Below are 22,704 nucleotides of genomic sequence, written 5' to 3' on the forward strand. Positions count from 1 at the left end.
CCTATAATACAATTTCATTAATTGTTTTCTATTTTATAGTAATACACCTTTTTTTAGACCTTACATTTAAATTGTGTAGAAAAGTAAATTCAAGTTTCCAATATAACATTTTGTTTCAATACTAAATAAATTTGTGTCTGAGCAAACCTGTCTGTACATTACTCTACAAGCTCTTGCGCCCTCAAACCAAACATCCCAGTCACAGAGAGTGTAAACTATGATGTGTTTTCAGACTATGGAATATCTTTTATTCCAGAATTAAGTGATAATAGCCAGTATTTGTTGGCAAATCTATAGCTTGTGTTCCACATTTCCTTACTTATAAGTAACAAGAAACAATTTGACTCTGTAATGCTTTAGGTTTATTAGTTATTGTATATAGTTCACTATGTCGGTCGGTCGGTCTGTCGGTCTGTCGGTCTGTCTGTCGGTCCGGTATCACTATGCGTTTTAGCACGCGACTTATGGCTGTTGGCCTTGTTGTAGTTGATTGTAGTATTATGAAAGAAATGGAATTTTATGAAAAAGTATTTTAAAGGCGAAACTGCACTGATATGTAACTGAAAACCATGTAGAATGCAAACAGCAAACATACAATGACTCTTTCTATCTATAAAATTGATTTTTTTTTATTTTGACCATTTTATACACAGTAAATGCAAATGAAGATTAATAAAATAGGTAATTTTGCATTTATTTAATTCGATGGAAAATAAAAAAAAATGATATTAATAAAAATAAAATAAGCATTTACATTTAACAAAAAAAACCTAAAATTTTCTTTAAATTTCAATTGTTAAGTTAAATAGTTTGTTTTTATTCCATCATTTAGTAAATTACTATATGTGACATGAAAATGACATATTCAACAAAGGGGACAATATTTCGTTTACCAGTTTGCCATTGCGTTGTTTGTCAGTTTTCATCTGTCGAAGTTTGTTGTAATGTTATAATGACATTTTCTTATAATATCATTATTTAGTAGTATATTAATTCATGGGACGTGTATATTATCTTTCTGTAATTCTGAGATTGATGTCCAGCAGTTAGGAAAACGTCCAAAGTTAAGTCAAGTTACATTTCTGACCGCCGTAACATTGTCTTAAACGTTAAACTTACCACTGCATCTACAATAATACAATGTACTAAAAGATCTGATTTCTTTGCACAAAGTACTTTCACCCACATGGAACAGTAATACGAACCAATCTCTAAAGAACTTCTTAATGCCGCTTCCATTCGCCGTCTCTTTTTGTCTTTGAATTTCTTCAAGAGTTTCAGGTGTGCCATACACGTTTTTCTTAACTGTCGGCGTTCCTTTTTATGGGATTTTGTTACCTGGCCTGAAGGTCGTAGGAATTGTGATTGACGGGTCGTGATAATTATTAACTAAACTATAACTGAGCAATATTAATGAGCCAATATTCCCACACTCAAATTTGATTTTATTCAAATTGTGTCAAGTCGTATAGCTTACGGCTGGGCATGTTCTAATTCATGTGCGGCTTAGGCCTAGTGTTTCTATAAAACTGAAATAATCAAAAATTAGGTAGTCTAACCAATAATTTCAGTTAAACAATGTAGGCCTACAATAAAAATAAAAATGAGGTAGGCTAGGCTAACCAACCACTCCTGTTTTAGAACGAGCTTCTTCTTTACATTTCACAAAACAAACAAAAACAGGCACACACCCACCACCTGCATATTTTGTATATATATTCAACATCTCTCAACTAGCTTAAAAATTTTTCATTGATATATTTATTTATTTATATATTTACACATTCAGTAAGACCGTAATTATTCTTTAGTTTGTATGTAGTTTCTGAATGAAGATTTGATTTCTTCTTTTTTCTATCAAACTAAAACGGATTGCTAAAGATGATTTATTTAGATCACTCAAACGTTAAAAAAAAGACAAGTTAGTAATAATTTAATTTGTTAAGGAATGTAAGAACCACTATTATTATTTTATTAATTATAGTTTATCAAGTAATATAGTAAAATATAGTAATAGTTTAGCTGTTATGATACGCATTATAGTTTGTCTTGTTATTTGGAAATAAGTAGACAATGTCTACTTATTTCCAAATAACAAGACAACACCGGTAGTGTACAATGTACCAGTAAATTACCAGTATTTTGTGTTTTCCATTTCTTTACTTTCAATAAAGAATTCTCTTCCACTTTTCAACTTCAGTTCGCCTCATTTAGATACTTAGTTTCGGTAACACATATTTTGGTATGTTTTAAAATACCATTTGTTATTTCTTATTTGTTTTTATTGGTTTCTGCAATTTTGTATTCATACGAATCTTCTGTCGTCTTCTTATAAAAGGTGATTCACTTTCAGTTTCAGAGACCGCACTAATGTCCTAAAAATACTTTGGCAAAGGTTGTTAATTTCAAACATTGTATTCTTAGCAAATTACTAAAGGTTATCAAACTTGATTTTAGTCCCACAGTGTTATTACACTAACTTACCTAAACGTGTTTTCTTATTCCTTTCTGTGGGCCTAGGGGGAGTTACAACAAGGTAAACACACGAGCAGGGAGCCGTCAATGTTCACTCGAAACTATGCTTCGAACTTCTTTCAGCTGCTTGTGGAGAGAATACGGTAATTGGTTTAACTAGATGGCACGCTCGCTTCGCTCGCGTACCATCTAGGGGTGCTCACAGATGGTTCTCGAATACAGTAGAATCCACGGACGGGGACTTTTTTGGGACACTAAACAAAAACGGAAGTGTCCCCCTAATTGGGGTATTCAGAAATAGAGACAACAAAACCAATACTGGATTCCATAAAGGACAATTAATTTATGTGGATTAAAGAAATTAGGGAGAAATGGAAATGTATGTACGGGAATTGGGCGGCGGCACGTGGTGGTGGTGATGGAACCGCAGTAATAAAGTTGATTGTATTTAAATATTATAAGAACCAAACTAAATAAATAGACCTAGACATTCTGCGAAATGGAAATCGGAAATTCAAGCTCCTATTCAGTGAAAAATTAAACTGTAGTCTACCTAAATATTTAGGGCAAATCATCGGTTGTGGTGTTGAACTTCCTGTAAACATTTGTGTGAACCAAACTGGGTCGAATTTCTGTCATGAGTACTGATTTGTTGGCCTGTGATTTATGACGCCTAAGGGATCTATCTAGACTTATTTTTTAGAATAATGTACGTACCTGTCAGATACAATTGTCTTGTGTCGTATAATAAATAAGTACTGTAATAGTTACTGAAGTTACTATTACAATCTCGTCAATGAAAACACGAAAATGTATATGCACTTACTTATGAAAACGTATACAGTATTATACTCAGTTATTGAAACAGTAGGTTTAAAAAAGTTTCGTTTGTCTGTAAAATGATGTAATCAAGCTGTTTACATGAGTCTTAATTTATAAGCACATCAATAATAAAATAGTTTATCTATCCTGTAATTGGCGAGATTATGGTCGCTGTTGAATGAAATAAAGCCAATCGGTATCATATTTGTACAGAAACGTTTTCGCGGCCGAAGGGTGTAACCTAAATTCGTTGTATTATCGTCAAGAACTAACTGTAACTAAACTTACATAGAAAGTAGGGTATCCTAAATTTGGCCTTAGCACTCGGGGGAGTGGCTAAGATGAAGTCCGTGGGACTACTAAATATAAATTGTAATGAACCTCGAGGGACATAAATAGGAATATTTCATGTTTCATTATCAATGTATAATAAATGGAAACTGTTTACCGATTCAAATAATAGAAATTGGTTTTTAACATTTTCCGAACCTATTGCAAGTTTATTCTCAAAGGGCCCATATATTTACCTACCGTATGTGTTAACCCAAGGGCTCATAAATTTACCTACAGTACTTGTGTTAAACCAAACTGGATGTTCCATTCATCGCAAATCAATACATTTGTATAATCGTATATTAAATCTATCAAAATAGTATTTTTTAAAGAAAATCGGCCTGTCTTCAACATTATGATGGTGTACTCTAGCAATCTATCGAAATAGTATTTTTTAAAGAAAATCGGCCTGTCTTCAACATTATGATGGTGTACTCTAGCTGTTCAACCGGTTTTCAGCTATTAAAAACAATTATCGTAGGAGGAGATAGGAAAATGCGAAGCCTCCTCGCTATGTAACATTAGGGTTGAGGGATGGGAAAGCGGATAGGTACAAAGAGGAACAATTTTTAAATATATTCTTTATCCACTGAGTAACGAAATATTTTGTTCATGTTTTATAGGCCTATAAATAATATACCTCTAAATACAGTAGGCCTAAAACATTTGCGATTTAATACTTTGTTAAAACTGTCACTGTCATAATCGATTGAAATATTAAAGTACATGTCACGATACACCACTACGACGTTTATATTTTTGGTAATTATTAATTAATACAAACGTTGAGAAGGAACTGTCAGTATAAAGTTTATTTGTATATCTAACAGTAGAGCCTATCCACAGTCTCAGTAATAAAGTTTATTTGTATATATTTTTATATTACATCTAACAGTACGAACATTCACAGTAAGAAATGTTCGATTCAAATGAAAAATAGTTAATAGGTATTTACAGTATTGTCAAAGTATTGCAAGTTTATTCTCAAAGGGCCCATATATTTACCTACCGTATGTGTTAAACCAAGGGCTCATAAATTTACCTACAGTACTTGTGTTAAGCCAAACTCTGGCAGACTGAGAGATTGGGATGTTCCATTCATCGCAAATCAATACATTTGTATAATCGTATATTAAATCTATCAAAATAGTATTTTTTAAAGAAAATCGGCCTGTCTTCAACATTATGATGGTGTACTCTAGCTGTTCAACCGGTTTTCAGCTATTAAAAACAATTATCGTAGGAGGAGATAGAAAAATGCGAAGCCTCCTCGCATTTTTTTGGCGGGTATTTTTCAAGACGGACATCCATTAGACAGTGTATACCACGATCGGAAAACACCCCTATTTGGGGCAAATCTTTGAACCTAAATTCGTTTTAATCGTCAATAACTAATTATCTAACTCAATTTAATTAGTAAACAGGGTTACATCAGGCGGTTAAAATCAGTACCGAAAGTACGAACCAACTTTACATACCATCGAGTGAAAATTCTAGAAGTAAGGCGCGATTTACCGAATTTTGCCCTTACGTAAATTTATATATAGATGTAGGTAATACCACAATTATTCCCGGAAATATAATAATTCAATCTCTTTATTAAATAATTCACTAAATAAATACATCCATCATTTAATCTACATGGTAGATGGATGAAGCTATTGTATTAACCACGTTTTTCCTTTATATTTATAATAATGTAGACACCAATTTGTTCTTGAGCTATGGAGAATTATTTTTTTTCCGAAATAAAAGAAGAATGAATGAATATCAATGTTCAATTTTTTTAAACCTACACCTAAGAACAATACTCGCAAATTGCGGGATCGGTCGTTAGTAGGGAATAGTGGAATTACAATTTTAAATTGTACTTTAAATGATATAAGAAACCGACATTTTTTTGTGGTGGTATAATTTTGTTAAATTAAAACTATTTTCTGTTTATAATGCCTATCTAATGTAGGTCTGCATGTTTAACAGGTCTGTCTTTATTATTTCTGTTATTTTTCCTATGTTTAATGATTTTGAATATCAATAGGCCTACTACTCTACAATTAGAATTGGTAACCTTTGTACATGATATCTGTACTTTCAAACAAGTGTTGAAACTCTCCTTTTTTAATGCCCAATTCTCTAAATGCTCGCCATTTATTCTGCCATTTGTAGTGTTCTTTCCCTAGTATTAATTAAACATGGTCGACCATATATGCTTATGATTAATATATAACCTAATTACCGGCCTAAACTTAAAACCTAAACCTGTTCAATTTGAAATAGGCCTATTACTACTTATCTTTGTTAGGCTTACTGATATAGAGGATCCATGCTTAGAACTACATTGTATAAATCACATTAAGCTAATGTATCTTTGCCTTCTTGATTAATATTTTATATTCATCGTTGTATAGTATAGGAATAGTATTTTGACCTTACATTTGAGAAATTTAAATTCTAAACAAGAGATTAAAGAATAAATCCTGTCATTTTAGGTCTAAGAAATGCAATTAGCTATGAAAGCAACCGAGTTTTAAGGAACATTAGGTTCTCTTGTCCTATGAAATTGAAAGAAAAACATACATATGGTATCTTAAAGACTATGAAATTGAGAATATAATGTAATTCCCGTTGACCTTGACATTACTACAATATTTGATGGTGTCGTATGAAATCTCAGCCAGGCCATGTCCGAATTTGGCTATGAAAACAATATTCTCAGCGTATATGATTAATATGATATGAATCAAAAACAAAAACATGCTGGCAAATTACGACTACGCCTGAGGAGTATAACGTAAAAAGCCCCGACTTCCCGTAGAGTGAGGTAAAATCAACAAAGACGCAATTATCCATTCCATGTAAGATGGCTGAATCAGCCTCCCTTTGGACGGAAGTAATTTTAGTTGTGAGGGTTAGAGGGCGCTGTTTAGATGACCCCCCACCGATCAAACATTTTCGTACCAATCCAACTGCGCCAATTTGTGAACAGGCTAAAGGTTAAGAGTTTGCTCTACCGGTGGCATATGTGGCTAGTTATGAATTTATAATAGGAGTTAATAAGGCCTGGCCTTCTTTACCATTGAAATGTACATTAATTGAAGCTTGGCGCCATTACGATTAGCAATCAAACATCATGTCTAAAATATGACAAGCAAAAACACAGCTTGAAACCAGATGGACTAAACAATAATTTTTAATATGCCGTCGTGATATCCTTACAAATGATTGACCCAAGTATATTAATTTTCACAAACGAATGCACGTGAAATAATGAGAGGGTAGGGGGTGGATCCATAGGCTTACTGTTACTAGTCAGTTTACAAACTGGTAATATATGTATATTTAAATAAATGAAAAATCAAGATTCATGCTAATATAAATACAAAGTTACTGAAAAAAATGACAATGTTCAAATCAAAGAGATAAAGTAAATCAGCCATAAAAGAAAGTACTAATAGGCCTATGTATAATTATACTTTTTTACTTCAGTATGTAGAAAATAGAAGTCCAGCTCAACATTAAGAGAACGTAAGAATTTTTTTTTGAGCTTTCGAATTAAACTTTGATAATCGAGCATATCGTCGACTTTTACTGTACTACCTTTGGTTTATGAAACTCCATATGGATTGATATATCCAAAGTTTAACTTAAATTTATATTTATACTATTAATAGTTTAACAACTAAAACTGTGAAGACAAATGGGTGAAACAGATTCTACAATTAAACAACAATTAATTATCACTGATGATAGTACAGTAATACTGTTATGTAGAGTGTAGTGGCACAAACCAATCGGTAGTGTATTTTAATAATATTAAACCAAAGCAAATACTAGAAGTACACAACGCACTTTAATAACAAAAAAGGCCTAAAGGAGAAAGAGCAGGCAGGAATAAAAACATAAAAAACCAATTTTAATAATATATATTGATAGGTAATGTTTGTTGAAAGTAGGAGTCATTCTCCTGTACATTTGTTTCCTTTTAATCGATAACTATTGGTATACGAATTAACAAATTGTTTTTTTTGTTACTTTCATCTAATACTACAAAAACTCTTCCCCAACATTTCTTTTTTCTCATCCCATTTTTAGTTTACTCTATATTGTATATGAAAGAAATAGGCCTAGATGCATGATTATATCAATATGTTTAGAGTAACACATTTGTGCGAGGAAATGTAAACTTTTTTCTAAACTGATTGTAACTCATTCCATCTAAATCTTTTAGTTAGAATAAACTAAGTGCATCGATCGTAAGTCTGTATTATTATAATTTCATAGAATACTTCAAAATAAATAGTCAGCCACAACCGTACAATTAACATGCATCCAATATAACTGTAGCATTTGCTTTCTGCTAACAAATTAATAACATTTTCTTACAATTGAAGTTTGTAGGCATATTCTTCTGTTAATAATACAATAAAAAAGATGTTGGCCAACACTGGTATACATAAGGAAAATATCTCAAAAGATACACCAAATTATGAATGTAAGCTACTGTTTTGAATCTAGTTCCTAAAAATTGCAAGAAGAACTGATATAGGCCTATCAAGACTGGCTATGAATTTCCCACGGCGTAACTGACCCGACATACGCAACTCTGACCTTGGTGGCGGTATCCTGTTCGACCGTGTCTACCTTAATTAGTGATAGGAAACAACAATTGTATTTTCTTTATAAATTGGAATTCGTCGCTGTACTGCCACTCAGATGAAGCGATATAAACACCATTTTAGAAATAATTATGTAAACAAAGTAAATTATGGTTATTTTTAAACTTAGAAACTCATTGATAGATTATCGATTCTGTTTCGTTCTCTTGCTGCTATGGTTATCAACTAAAATCACACGTATTCGACAAATATACCAGTGTAGTAGTGACGATGGTTATTGTTACAAGACAAATTAGAATGTTAAAATCTGATATTTAAAAAATAATTTAAATTTTCAGTTTTCCATGATTATTTTCCTTTAGGCCTATCTTTTTTTCATCTTACTTAACTACATTTAATGTATCCAATAAACTCCACAACATTCGGAGAAACAAGTAAAAGTGATCAAGCACTATTTTTAATTGATTATCTGATTTAATTCATAATGTTTTATTTTCATTTAATTTACTGAAGAATGTATTGTTTTTATATTCACTTACTTCTGGCCTCTTGCAATTTGTATCCACTTGGAATAAACTTTTGTAATTTAAATGTATTCAATTTTTTTCTTGTTAATAATTCACTTTACGATAATTCAAAGTTAAAAAATAATGAGAAAGAAGAAAGAATAATTAGAAAAACAATATAAATGCATAAGAAAAAATATACTTAATTCTATAGTTAATATACTTAGGCCTAATTCTATTAAAAATAGTTAATAAAATGTTATAAAGACATATTTAAAATATTGAAAAGAAAAGGTAAAAACAACAAATACCCACATTATAAAATGTTGATATATTAAGCATTTTGTAACTTTTATCATTTAGTAACCTGATTGATTAGAGAACAACATATTTATTAAATCTCTCAAATTTCACTCTTCCCTTGTCTTATTATTACATTTATGAAACATATCATTGATTAAGATCGAATTAAAAAAAGTGTAAATGTTTTTGTCGAATATGACATTTGAAGTCACATAATAGTTATTCACTTTGACAAAAAAATGGATTAAAAACAAACATTTACCTGAAATACGGTAATTTAAAGCCAAAAAATAGTAAAATTGACTGGAAATAAATGGATTTCTTGATGAATTTACCATTTAATTCTTTCAATTCAAGAAAGATTTTTCCTACGGAAGTGATTATCTTTATTAAAACTGCGGAATGGCATATCAAAGTCTTAAATTTTCATTTTCATGTTGTTGTCTTTAAACCACTATAGATAAAATAATTAGAATTGTAGAAATAGCAAAGTAGCATATTTTCTTGAAGGTCAAGTTCAACATTTAAGTAAATCAATTTGTAAAGTAAAAATGTATTTTGACAAATCAAATTGCTTAGGTGCGCGTAGTTGCATAGTTGCTTCCTTGAACTACAAAAGGCAATAAGAGTGCCCGCTGTCAGTATACGTAATTTTAATGTTATGCAATCAAAAACCCAAACACAAACTTGAACCCAACACGACAATATCGCACGCTATCTATATTAAACGCCAATTGCATTCTTCGGTGGATAGTAAACGTCCCGTTATCGTATGGGTCGGTTGTCGATTCAGCAGCCTCTATAGGCCTAATCGTTAATCATGGATGAAGAGTAAAAGAATGGAGAATTCTCCATTACATAGGTAATCATGATTATTAGATATAAAAATAGGTAAATAACTTATATCAATAATCAAGAACTATTTATCTGATCCAAAACAAACAAAATTATCATTTTTAAAGAATGTGAAAGGATCAGGGAAACTTCCATTGAGGTTAAACAATGGCCGAAAACATGAAAGACATCTTGTAACAGCAGTCTTTATAATATTATTTATAATAACATTATAAGAATAAAAAAAATCTTATTCAACAAATAAATATTTTTCATTAAATATTATTGATTGATTATTGATTAGAAAAGCATGTTACAGTCTGTGTAAAGTGTTATTGTTTGATTTATTTACATTTTATCCAAAAATAATTTTGTAAAAAAAGTTATGAAATATTAAGATTACCGATCTTTAATGTCATTACTTTATCTATTTAACATCCTACGGTTATGGAAAACATGACTGAAAGAAGGTGTTCTCCTATGGATAATGCATTTGATATTTAACAATAATTGTTTCTCAATTTTGACATTAAGATAAAAGTGATAAACGAAGAGGCATGACAGAAACTGTATTTTAAGGATGTACTGAGATTATGCATGTGTGACTCAAAGTTTTTGCTAATGATCACCTCTGAATTTGACCCTCTTTCTAACGTATTTCGGCTAAGCTATTCCTACTGAGAAGTAAGCACCACATAAGGGGAAGGGCAATCTTAACAAATTTCTACCAGCGGCGGACTCATTATATTGAACATCAAGGTCCACACGCTATCATGTGAGACTTTCTACTTTTTATGCACCAGACGACAGCGTCAGTTCTCGAACAGGTGGCTTAGGGATATTGGCGCCAAAGATAGACCAAGATAAATTTCAATCAAATAGATATCACTCGATTTTAATTTGGAATCATAATTATTTGAAATTAGCGTTGGCGCAACACAGACGGGTTGGTTCAGCATATGCTTTAAACCTTCATGTGTCAGGCGAAAACAAACCACAACTTACATCAATGATTACTAAAGTCCAGAAACATTACTTATTATATATTTATGTCATAACATTAACACGTAAATACGTGAAATATACAAGAAATGACATTTTAATAACATAAATATGAATGTGTCTATACGATCTATGCATATATCTTAAAGATGAGTTCGTCTGATATAATTTGGACTAAATTCTTTAATGAGATAACCATTTTGTATACATTATTTACTAATGTGGTTTACGGTACCGAAATGTGTATACAAAGTTATGTGTGTTAAGCTCTGTCTACACTATCAAACTAGTTTGACAAAAAAGTGTGGAGTACCCAAATATGGTAGTGAAATGCCCAAATATTGTAGTGATACCGTATGACATCAAAAGAGAAAACCGGTAAATATATAAATATATAGAATACAATAATTTAAAATTATAATACAATACTACACAGGATCCCAACGGAAATAAACCTAGGTAATTGGTTTTTTTGACTATCCTGGTCAAAATCAACTTAACTGTTTTATTCTTAATGTTCATAACTTTATTCTGCTGCTTACTTTTTAACTATTCTATTGTCTTTTTAATAACTTGTATTTTTCATGACTTTTTAACTATGGTACTCAGTGGTATTCCGTTTTAATGCTTTTTTTGCCTTTTTAAACCTTTTTAAAGCCATTTTTTTTAATCATCATTTTAGACATTTGCATTGTTTTAGATTGGTTATAACATTTTTTTTTTCTTTTTAATTGTCAGTCTCAAGTTTTAACTTTCTGTATATTGTAACATTGTTATGTAATCATGTATTGTATGTTGATTTTGACCGAATAAATGAATGAATGAATCATTATCCATATAAGGGCACATTACATTCTTTGATAATGTGACACTTTGTGTAAAAGTTTAGTATTAGACAGAAAACAACAATATTTACACGTTTAATATAATATGAAGACATATGATCAAGATACAAGAAATTGTATTGGTCCATTTAAAATTGAAATTCACTCTGCTTGGCATAGGTAAGAATTTCTGTTTGGTTCAAAACTACACAATCATATAATTTTAAAAATTGTTACATTTTTTCTAGTACGTCAAATCACCCATTGTGAACATATTACTTATATTGTGAATCATTTTGAACTTTGCTCACTGTACTGATTAAAGAGCAAAACACATATGACGATCGCAGTGGGCTAAACAAGAGCCAGCGATTCTTCCTGTTTTTACTGTAATGTTTCTTGACGGTAGGCTCTGCACGATTTTGATAACTTAACGTTTCGTGTTAGAAACTCGAGGCTAGGAATCTTTGATCTCTTACTGAGTAGACATCTTCATGGTATGTGTGGTCAAGATATCTGCTAATTTTTTTAACAGGGTTAACTGAAATTGGGTCGAGGCAATAAGTATTATCGCCAAGAAAACAACTGTTGTTTTAATACAAAAAACCTATATTAGTAAAAGACAAGCATGATTTGATTAGCATTATAGGCCTATTATTAAAACATTATACAAAATTGCGTTTATTGTTGTTATTCTGAAACCTTATCATTCAACAGCAAAACAAAACACTATAGAAAAATATGATTTCGTTTTAAAAAACTATACTAAAATTGCGTTTAATTTTAGAAAATCAACTATGCCACATTCTTTTGAACCACAAATTTAGGTGTGCGTCTATTAATTTCTATGTCTCTGTGGTTCAATTAAATTAGGTAGGTGTTTATTGCCCTTTTCTTCCAGTACGTCGACTAAATTAAGCTATTTAATTTAGTAGCCTACTATTATTTTTTTAAAGCAGGGAAACTCTTTCCTGGTACAAGATACAAAGAACGATGTATCAGATTGCCAATAATAATGCTTTGTTCTTTCTGTGGAGTTTTAGAATATACACGATGGAAGAACATGCATTGTAACAATTTGCCTTGACTTTGTTTTCAATGCGAAACATTTATCCATTATTAATATTTATCGTAGTTTATTTTGGTATTCAGTTTTACTGACGTATCATAACATTAACATGCAATCAGAATATAAGCCGCTAGCTTTGACGTGTTACCTGAGCCCTAAGTTTTCAAACTAAGCGGCAGGACTTCAATAAAAACTCGGTTGCATGCCGCCGATAGAGCATCACCTCACAGTGATAGCTTATGTAACCTCATCTCATCTAGGCCTAACATCCATGCACATCCCGACAGCTGTTTCGTGTAAAGGTTTACAGGTAATTTCGTGAACGAGGCTGAGGTGTATTGCGTGACCCTGCTGTGACCTGCCAATCACAAGAGACGACTCTTTGCTATCAATATTTGACAACTTTGGCAGCCAATTTTGTTTGTTCGAACGAGATATCAGTTTCTGAAAAGTTTATTTGCATACCAGTAATAGCCAGGCTCGTTCACTACGATTAAAAAGTTCTGGGCTCCCGTAGTGCAGAAAATAAACAAAAAGCCAATTAAATCAGGTATCAACAAGTGAAAATAAAACCTCTTATAGCAATAAACCGTAACGAAACCCTTATAATCAAATTCGTTTGAGTCCTTGTATTAACATACCATGATATTTTGAGTAATAACATCGTAATGTGGGGCTTCTAAATATTTCAGTCGAATTTCGAATTATCGGGAATCCAATTGCATACAAAATCTACCATAAAAATATACTTAGTTTCTGATCAATATACAAAGTGTTGCTTACTTGTCTCTCTGGTTTAAAACCGGCAACCAACAATAACATACCCCTGTATTGTCACCTCCGTGAAATAATATTTTAAAAAACACATGCAAATTGTATTCCTGAGCTTCAAAATATAGTATATCTTTCTATTTGTAAATATTAATGGTAACATCAATTCCATTATGTCACTGTATTCACTGAATTGTATATATCATTATTGTTTTCTGATAATATGATAGGAAAATCCATATGGTTAAAAGAAATATTTATATTTTTAAATAAAGCATTTAGAAAAACGTTAAAATTTAAAATAATCATGTATTAGACCTGCAATGTTGAATAATACAATAATGTTACTTATTTAACATTATACATAAATGTTTTCCAATATTAAACCAAAGTTGGTCATTCAATTACCAACTTTTGGTTTAACCAAGGAAGCGTGAAATTGTAGTGTTATTTCACTCTTCCGTGGTTTAACACAGGAATTAATGTCGAATAGTAATTACTACTGTATTTCCTGAGCTAGTCAAAAATCAAACAAAATAGTTTTGTAGTAAAAGACATTATCGTATGACGACTCGACATTTGCCAATTATCATTAATGTAATGTTTGACACACGACAAACATCACCAACACTCTTCGGTAGGCATGGAGTTTAAAAAACCCATTATGTCTACTTTCACTGTGAATCGCGCTGTGCATTTGAAGCCCCCAACGGCTTGATGGAATAATGATGCACTGGACAGACAATAATTGGACCACATTATTAGTAAATTACTTAGTTGAGTCTTGAAATTTTTCAATTAAGAGAAAAACTATGACATCTTATGTTCTCTAAAGAGTTAAAAACACAGCTGATACATTTTAACGTAATGTTGATCAATACGTTTATGTCAGATAAGTGGAAATGTTGACATGTATTTAAATCCGTTAAAAGTAAATTGTAAATTGATTAATAGCCTGGATTAATATTAAGCAAAGTTTTCTTTTAGATTAAGGTTTCATAAATGGATCTAACATCTAGTTAAGACTAGCAAGGATTAAACATAGAATCAACATGTGATAGAATTGAAAAATTACCTAAGTGACATTGTCAATTCTGTTGATGTTCCAAGCAAAGTTTTCGCCTGAATAAATACATGAGATCTCTTACAGCTTGAGGTGTTTATCACCTTCCTTAGGCTTCCAATTTCTTCACCAAGTATCAACTCTACTATCAATCTTCATTCCAGCTATACGATACCAATATTCATCTGGTCGATTTACCTACAAATTCTTTAAAAAACCCATTGCTTTTATCACTCGTAAAGAAAATATTCAATTCAGGGTTAGCCTACACTACGTAACTGATCTGACTATCGGTAATAATAAACACTTAGCCAAGAGTATTTTGGCATTTTAATTGACCGTACACACATGTTTTTGATGATAATGTTATAGAAACTTTACCCATTCTGCCTACTGGTAATGTTATTTAGAAGTTATTCCGAATGTCTAGAATTCCTAAGAGTAATATGCTTTGAGAACATCGGCCTATATAGTTGAGTTCGATCAATTCTAGACCTGTTTTTGGGTGATATTTTTGTTTCTAATTATAATGCTTATAAATATAATATTTAATCTGTCACGAAATGAAAAGTACATTTGAAAAGAGGTATATGAACACCAGGGTAGTTATATACAGCGAGTCACATCCGATAATTATTTTTCGAATTGTTTTACATGTATTTTTAAAATTTATGTCAAAGTAGGGCAAATTAACTTAGTTTTCTGACGCAAAGCTACTCCGAAGTAAGTTATTACATTAGCAAAACAATATTTAGTTGGTTTTAATAACTTATATAGGGTATTAGCTTGGCGTACGGCTATATTGTTGCATGAGTCGACTCATGAGTAATTTCCATGTTCGAATCAAGCGACATGAGCCTGTACATCTGGTAGTAAAAACATAATGGTACATTCAACTAATTTTGTCACTAATTGCGTTATTCTAACCCGACATATAAAATGTACCTTACATTAACCAATCTATTTACGTTCTTAACCATTTAATGGAATTATGTTTTCACAATATTTACATAGCTTTGGATACAGCAACATAACTTGATATTAAATGTCAACCACAGAGGACGCTGTCTAGACAAAATTTGACATTTTCAGAAAAATGTTAATTAGAATAAATGGTTTTCTACCATTTTAAATTATATTAAAATAAAATATGTTGATATCTAATCTTACAATCACATCTTGTAATGATTTTTAAAATGGATGTAAAGCATCTGTTTTGTACTTTAACCGTATTACGCCTACATGAGCGTCCAATTGTTAGTTATCTGTCTACATGTATGCAAATGTATTCTTACCTGATCCATCTTTCGTGCATATACTATTTCATCCATGAGCCGTAGTACTGTACTGTTTCTCAAATACATATTCAGTTGTACTCAACAAACTGGCTCCTGTCAAGAACAACAATAGTTAAGTCTATTGTATTGTATTATAAAGAACAGTATTCATTATCTGTTGAATTGTCACCGCCGTCTGGTGACTTCTTTTTTTTTATTTTTGCACAGCTTTTGTTATACTTTTTCATACAGTTTATATTTTTAAACTTTAGGTTAAACCAACTTTATTAGAAACTGTCTTCATCTTTTTTATGTCCCTTTCTTTTTATCGATGATTGGTTTTTAAAAATCTAATGAAAATGTTTTATGAACATTAAACATTATTTGGATAGATTAGTGTTTGTTGGAATATTTTAATATATAACAGCCCCTTGTTAAATTGCAACGTTGTGACTATATAAATAGATAGGCAACGGTACTAATATTATGAATATAAATGTGTTACTAGTCATCTAATTTAAACATGAGCATGTTCATTAAGATGTTTAATAGGAAATTCTTTTCAACAAACGTGTGTTGTCTAGTATTGGTTCTCAGAACTTGTTATCTGATTTCAACTTCATACAAAGATATTTGAGTTATGCAGGTGACGTCATTGAGTTACTATTCGATGACTAAATGAAAATATGCCTATCGTGTTTCATGATAGTATTTATGAATAATGCTCAGTCATTTTTGTTTCATTTTTATATTCACATTTTAAAATAATGGTTAACTGTCTTAAATGTATCATTATGTATAGTGTATTATAGCATGTTGCCGCGCTGAAATACTACTGTTTAGGCCGCCCTCGTAATTTGGCGCTTGGGCGGTTACTCACCATGCGCACACCGGACGCCATAGCCGGAAGGCGCGAACTAGTGCACCATGGCGGGCTATGTTTGCGTAGAGGCTGGTTATGTATACTCTTTTGCGATCTTCACTGTCAGAACAGTCTAAATTTTATAAGAACGTATTGGATCATTCTGTGAGGTTAATCCGTGGTCCCTTATGATATAACTGAATGTAACAATTTACTATAGTAATTGAGAACCACTGTCGTGTCGATTGTTTTTCTTATGTTTCAAGTAAAGTAATTGTTTAAAGATTAAGAGAATATTGATGAGACAATTTATAATCATTTACATATCAGCATGTTTGCATTTTTCATTGTATATAAATATCTAAATTTGCAATACTTGCGGTAAGCTTAACTGTTTCTGATAGATATATTTTCAAATTAAAGTTAAATTAAAATAACATACACTTGATTTTTTAAACTCATAACTGAAAAAAAAAAAAAAAAACAGAAGAGAATCTGGATACCGTGTCATTAGTCAAAGGTATAAAGAGTATCACAACTTTTGAAGAACGTACATCTAACTAGAACATTCATTTAATTTCCATAGCCCGAAGATACATTTCCAATCAACTTATAATGAACATGTCAAGAAAGTATGAAACTGTAAATGAAAGTAATGTAATAGCACAAAGTTCAAATTGCTTTTTTGCTCAATCTTTCGGTATAGGGAATATAAAGAAGAAGATAACGGCGTATCGTGTGAACAAACCAAAAGGTCATCAGAACAGGTCATCCAGTTTCCGTCCAATCAAAATTCCAAACTGTCTTTTTCATGGTATAAGATGAATTCTTGTTTGCAAAAATATTAATTTTCATAATAAGGTAAGGTTTATCCATTTCACGTAAAAGATACATTTGGTAGATAACATAGCATTCTCCTAATGTATTTACATTTACCAATTTAACTCTTCCCTGCATTTACTAATGTATACTAAGTTTTATCATGAAGGTATAAATGGTTTTATCAAGAACAAATCACGAAGGTTAAAGAAACCCCGTTGCCAATTAAAGCTATTTACACAGTACACAATATTGCTTTGAACAACGTATACCTTATCTACTTTGCAGAAAGTACAGTCACTCATACATAGCATACAAATATAGCATATAAGGCATATTAATTTCCACTGGATAAATAACGCTAACATGCCTTGGTAATGGTCTGTGTCCCAGTTGGGAAGTTTTGTGGTTGACATTACCCAGAGTCGGTCGTCACAAAACATCTTCGTGGGCGGCGATTGGCACTTCTTGAAACTCTACACGGTTACTTTCTTCCAAAGATCTTGCTGTAAAATATTAAATCCAGATTATTCTTTATGAAATTGATACGAACAATTCAGTAAAACTCAGAAGTGTTAATCAGTACCTGTTTCTTGAATTATATTTTATATGACGTTGTTTTAGTTTCTAGGAAAGATTGGTAAGTCAAGACGCGATGAATTATAAATACCGAAATACGATACTAAATCATTATTTGTGGGTATTTCTTTGGTGTTTTAAATTATATTTTAATGAAAATTTTACGACTTTCGTCAATCTGTATTTTTTTTGCTAGTAAAATATAATATAGGCCTACCATTTTCATGCTTTCGGTAACAAAAATAGTTTGTAAAAGATCATTGCGGTAAAAAAGGGGAAAAAATGAAAATGTGATAAAAAGATTCTCAATATGTGTCCAGCCTCTTTATTTGGAGTTACATTATTATTTCATTTATTATATTTGAATGTATAAATTTCATAATTTGCATAATATACTTTTTTTCCCCAAATGTTTGCACACAACATTGTTATTTAACGTTCTCAGTGGAGGGTTTTATATTCTTCTTTATATTTAAACTTTTGGAATGGTTGCCAAGATGTAATATGTTGAAGGTGAATGAAAATAATAAACACACAATTGTGTTATTACTAAATATGACTATGTTTGACTGGGTTTATTATTTTTTTTTCAGATAAGCTGGTTTTATCGCCTCTTTTTCTTTCGCCGGCCGTAGTATTTGTTTAACCAGAGGAATGAGTTATTTCAGTTTCATTTCTTTAAAAAAAATATTTAGAGAAATTGCCAAATAATTTATAATCAAATGCAATCATTCGTAAATGTGGTAATCTTGTTCCCAGACAAACATATATAGGCCTACAAGATGCTCTACAAACAAAGTCTTAAATAAAAATCTTATTCTGTCATACGATGGTCTGAATTGATTTGAGTCCAGGACGCCGAAGCCGAATATCTTAACCAACAAGGTATAATTCCATTTTGATGGTGTGTTCAATCAAACTAAAACTTCTCAATATCTAGTCTTATTATTATAAGAAGATTGTTTCAGGAAGGTCATCTTTGCCATAGAGAATTGTGATATAAGATAACACAATTTGCTACAAACATTCTCACTTTAAAGTAATTATGTTCCACCTGTGTTCTTTACGCACCAGCATAGGTGGCACCGGGCCACAGTCTATTATACATATCTGGTCTTAGGATACTTCTATTGATATGGAAAATGATTTTTTCTTTTGTGACACTGAAGGACAGGTGATAACATATGCCCGAATGTCACGCGGAGAAGACTCTAAGGTTAAGATAGAGTATTCAATTGACTTTCTGGATTAGATACTGGCTGTCAAACAGTGAATATAATGGTTAGTATTTATTGCTCTGTTGGAACCCGTACTTCTATCGGTAGAAAACGTCGTCAGACCACAAATGCAGTGCTAATTACTATTGCTATCTTCGTGGTATAAACATTTCACTGCACAGTTACTTAATCTACGTGACATATTATAAAAATACAGATGGATAAGCCCATGAAACCAATTGTCATGTATCACATGTTTTTAAATGGAATTACTTAACAAATTAGTATATCACAACATTAATACTATTACTATATATTTACTAGGCATACTAAGACCTTTACTACTAATATGTGTATAGGCATATGTAGTTTTACAAAGGTATAACATACGTTTATGCCTAGAAAAGATACATATAACATGTATTCAACAATATGTAGGCTATAGGCAGATCTTATAAAGTTATTACATACTGATCGTTTATTCATTAATTTATGTGATCATAAGGTTTTAAAAAATTCAATATCAGTTTCTATGAAAGTTTTCGATAAATATTTTATCACAAATTTCCAGATTATGGACGAATAGATCTTGAATCTTAAAGTTATCATATTTGTAATAATAATTGTTAGTTTAGAAATGTTTTTATTCAGTATTATTTTGTCAATAACAATCTGCTGGATTAGGCCTAATACAAAAACTATTTTGTTCTTTGAACTAACTTTCCTGATTGAAAATATTATTATATTTACATTAGATCACATCATTACTATATTTTCTTACATTACTTTATTAACAAATTTATTCTAATATTGTAGGAGTTATTATGAATTGATTATTATTATTGATCACTAAAAGAGAATGTCTATTAAGAAAGCTGTGTTTTTGGTCTGTATAATACAGTATTAGGAAAAAAGAAACACTAAGAAAATGTGGTAACCTTATTTCTTTGATTTCGGTTACCGCAGACCAGTAAACACGTCCTTCCCTCTGGGTTATACGTCACACAAACTATGAATCGTGTAGACGCTACGTATTTCCACACAACATTTCCGTGATTCACGATTTACAAAAACGTGAGATTTGGTCAAAAAGTACGAAATTGATATAATATTCAAAATTAAAATTTACGAAATATGAACACCTGGGCACCACTGGAGTTCAGATTTCAAAAAAGTTAGTCAAACGATCATAGTTCCAGATCGGCACGTCTTTGATCTTTTATCACGAAACCTTTGTTGAGAAAAATGGACCAGCCTGAAAGCAAAATCGATTTGATTATATGATTATATCTTTACTTAGTATGCATCGAGATAAAAATGTCCAAAAATGGTTCTCGGTCAGTCAATCGGGCCGCCATAATTCCAAACACCTTTCATAATACTGTTAAGTTCAGTTATTCTATCAATTAATAACACTAATACTACTACTACTAATAATAATAATTAGTTTGTCTTAACCATGTAAACCTTTATTTCAATAGAGTTATTGAAATAGATCACACCAGATTGGATAACTATCTTAAAAAGCTGACCTCTGGTAATAATAAATTACTTTACGAAATGTGGACCGGTAATGTCTGAGATCCGGAAACAAACCACGGTTTTTGAATTTCAAAAATGCTTAGGAAAAGCGCTATATATAGGCCTAAATGAAATAATAACAATAATAATAATAATATAGATTGTTTTTAAATAATCACCGGTAGCCTACTAAACTTTGTTATTATCTTTTTAGGCGTACAGTTTTTTGGTCACCGTTTTGGATATATTTCTGTCCAATTTTCTGTTGTTGATAATATTTCTTTTATGTGTTGATATATAACATATAACAACATATTTTTCATACACTGATTGTAATCAGGATATATGATTGATATCAGATTATTTATTTATTTAACGAAAAATGAAACTATTGCCTTAGAACTATCAGCTTTATTTAATTATTTGCGTCAATATAAGTAATGATAAAATGAACTTATTTTTAGTAATTATCTACTGTCATTAACCACAACTTAAGGTCCAGTTTGTTTATAACTGGTTGGTGTACTAGCTGCTGCAGCACTTAAAGTAATTATCCCCTCTGTTGGGCACTAGTTATTGTTTACTGCCTACAGTGTTTAATGGAAATTGATGAACCTTCTAAAAAGCATACTCTAATCATTGTAAAAATTGATAAGCAGTAGCTAAAATTATAAAGTGACTGTTGTAAGGTAATATAGATAATATAATACTGTATAAAGATAAATAATCTATCTGATGTTCAAATTGTTTTTAAATATTATGTTAATGTCACATCTTTTATAAGAAAAACGTAATTTACCTTAAAAACTGTAAAACTAACCAGAATAGTCATCGGAATCTCATTTGCTGTCAGACAACTACTGTTGGTTCTGGTTAAATCAAACTGTTTATTTTGTTTTTTTTTAATTTTTATTCATCTAACTAATAATCCACTTAAACATTTGAAAGTAAAATCACTCTTTTTATGAAGTTGTTTTTCCTGTACAATGGACTATTAAAATATTTCCCCTCTGTATTTGTAATGTTTTGGGAAATACAGTAGGCGTTACACCACAGAAAAAAGAAATAATTATTCAATCAATATATAGTTTATCCGCAAAAACATTGTATTAAACTAGTTAACGTTCATATATATACCTTTATAAAACAAGATTTTGGTTATTAATTTCTCAGCGTTACTAAAATCAAAATATAAAACGTTCGTTCCTTCGTTCCCCTAACGGGGTTTTATTTCCACAATATTTAGGCCTCTGGCCCTTATATCTTACATACAAATCATACAATAATATTTTCTGGTTGGGTTGCAAAATAATATTTTCTATTTTCGTAAGCTAAATAAACAAAATTTGCTAAATCTTGGACTACTCTAGTGTTGCACATTAAAAAATTAAACTTATTAAACAAGTTATACGGCAAGTTTATGCAAATAAAAACAATTAGAAGAGGAAATGTTGTAGTATTTTGATAATATTGAAATCAATAACAATAAAATATGCATATTTTATGATTTTGTATACAATTCAGCTATGAATAGCAAACATTAAAGTAAATGTCCATTTTTGTTGAATCTGCACTGACGTATAGTTTTTGTACTGACAAAAAAAACCTGTTAGTGACAGTTGATAAGTAAAAGGTTATTACATTGATATCTGTTCAATGTTTCCGTACATACTACAATGGACGCACCTTTTCTTTAGTTGCATCCTTCTTGGAACGAACTCCCATTTTTGTCAAACATTAGACCACTCTAAATTCTTCAGACAAATTTACAATACCTTCTTTGATAAATGATTTGGTAAATACTTAGTTAA

The 22,704-nt window shown here is 30.9% G+C and overlaps 1 long non-coding RNA gene across 1 annotated transcript in view; it reads left to right on the forward strand.

Moving 5' to 3' along the window:
- The window catches only part of LOC140049358 (uncharacterized), a 49,804-nt gene that overhangs the window by 5,854 nt on the left and 21,246 nt on the right, over positions 1 to 22,704 (forward strand). Inside the window, exon 2 of the long non-coding RNA XR_011845234.1 lies at positions 17,464 to 17,618. This is a non-coding gene — a long non-coding RNA (uncharacterized lncRNA). The remainder of the gene's footprint in view (positions 1 to 17,463; positions 17,619 to 22,704) is intronic.

The sequence above is a fragment of the Antedon mediterranea genome, chromosome 5, assembly GCF_964355755.1.
Source record: "Antedon mediterranea chromosome 5, ecAntMedi1.1, whole genome shotgun sequence".
NCBI lineage: Eukaryota > Metazoa > Echinodermata > Crinoidea > Comatulida > Antedonidae > Antedon > Antedon mediterranea.